Here is a 1,664-nt window from a genome sequence, read left to right as displayed (position 1 = left end):
TATATATATGGGCTCAAACTCAGCCACAGGCCCTGATGGATTCCAAGCAATCCTCCTAAAAAAATGCGAAGGCGTTCTTACAAGATCACCTCTGATTCTCTTCCAGAGTTTCCTCACAACAGGGAGACTTCTCAAAATGTTAAAGGAAGGCATAGTATGTCCTATCCATAAGGGAGGTAGCAGAGCAGATGCTAAAACTTTTTGTCCTGCCTCTCTAACCTCCCACGTCAGGAAGAAACTTATTGCGTTCCTTGAAGATAATGATTTGCTTCATGGCACCCATCATGGCTTTCGCCTTACCCAACTTTTGCAGCACTATGACTGGGTGTTGAAGCAATTAATGAATCGCTCAAACGTGGATGTGATGAATCTCGACTTTGCAAAAGCCTTTGATAAGGTTGACCATGGGATGATATGTCACAAACTACGGAGACTTGGCATAACCGGGAAACTCGGAAAGTAGTTGCATGACTTCCTAGAAGCCAGAAGCCAGACTGTAGCAACCAACGGAGCTTTCTCCAAGGAGACAGTAATAGAAAGTTGAGTGCCTCTGTATTTGAGGATTACATCATACAGAGCAAATGATCGTTTCTATTGTGTCAGCATGTTTAGATATAGGAAGAGCAGCAAAATATAAATCGATCCCTCTCGGAGCGATTCAATATATCCGAAATGAATGCGAACACAATATTATCAAGTTAAACCATAAGAGCTCGGTTTCGAAGAGAACTAATAGAATGTCTTTAATGCATGAACGCGGACTAAGAGAGCGCTAAGAAGAAATATTATATGCCAAGCAGAGTATTTAGACTTACGATGGAGTCAATGGTCCATGAAAGAATAACAAATATAAACATAGAAAGGCTACCTCAGTACATTTAGCTATCTCTCTATTTAAGTATGTTATAAATAAACTTAAAAACAAAAGCTAAAATAATTACTTTTATTAAATTACACGAAAAGCAATTATAATGAAAGTGTTATTTACTATTGAAATATTTGAATGTTCTTTCTATACTTTTGGGAACATTTCAACGTAAAATTGGTTAACGTATTTAATAATTTTAATTTTGAAGTAAATATATAATACATTTCCTCAATGCAAAGATCACGTTTAAAATTACCAGTACTGCACGGCGGAGCATAACTTTCAATGGACCACTTCAAATCATTACTAACGTTCCTGTCTTTCAAATCCCAAATGCATTTACTGAGATTCGTAGAATTACAATTTCATCCTTTATATACATATATTAGGTTTTCCGAAGCATATGTGAAGTTGTTTTTCACTGTAAAACATTGACCCTGCTTGAAAGAGAATTCCGATCCCTCAATTAGGTTCACTCATATACCACAGTTAGGCCTTCCGCATCTTTTTACTGAGGGCTTCAGTGTTGTCGAGTGTACTTGGGCTTGTGTTAGGAGAATTCTTCTTCATCTTCTTCTTCTTCTTCTTTTCCTCCTCCTCCTTCTTTTTCTTCTTTTTCTTCCTCTCTTTCTTCTTCTTCTTCTTCTTCTTCTTCTTCTTCTTCTTCTTCTTCTTCTTCTTCTTCTTCTTCTTCTCCTCCTCCTCTTCCTCCGCCTTCTTCTTCTTCTTCTTCTTCTTCTTCTTCTTCTTCTTCTTCTTCTTCTTCTTCTTCTTCTTCTTCTTCTTCTTCTTCTTC

The sequence above is a fragment of the Octopus bimaculoides genome, chromosome 26, assembly GCF_001194135.2.
Source record: "Octopus bimaculoides isolate UCB-OBI-ISO-001 chromosome 26, ASM119413v2, whole genome shotgun sequence".
Lineage (NCBI taxonomy): Eukaryota > Metazoa > Mollusca > Cephalopoda > Octopoda > Octopodidae > Octopus > Octopus bimaculoides.
The sequence above is the reverse complement of the archived record's forward strand: the minus strand, read 5'-3'. Positions refer to the sequence as shown.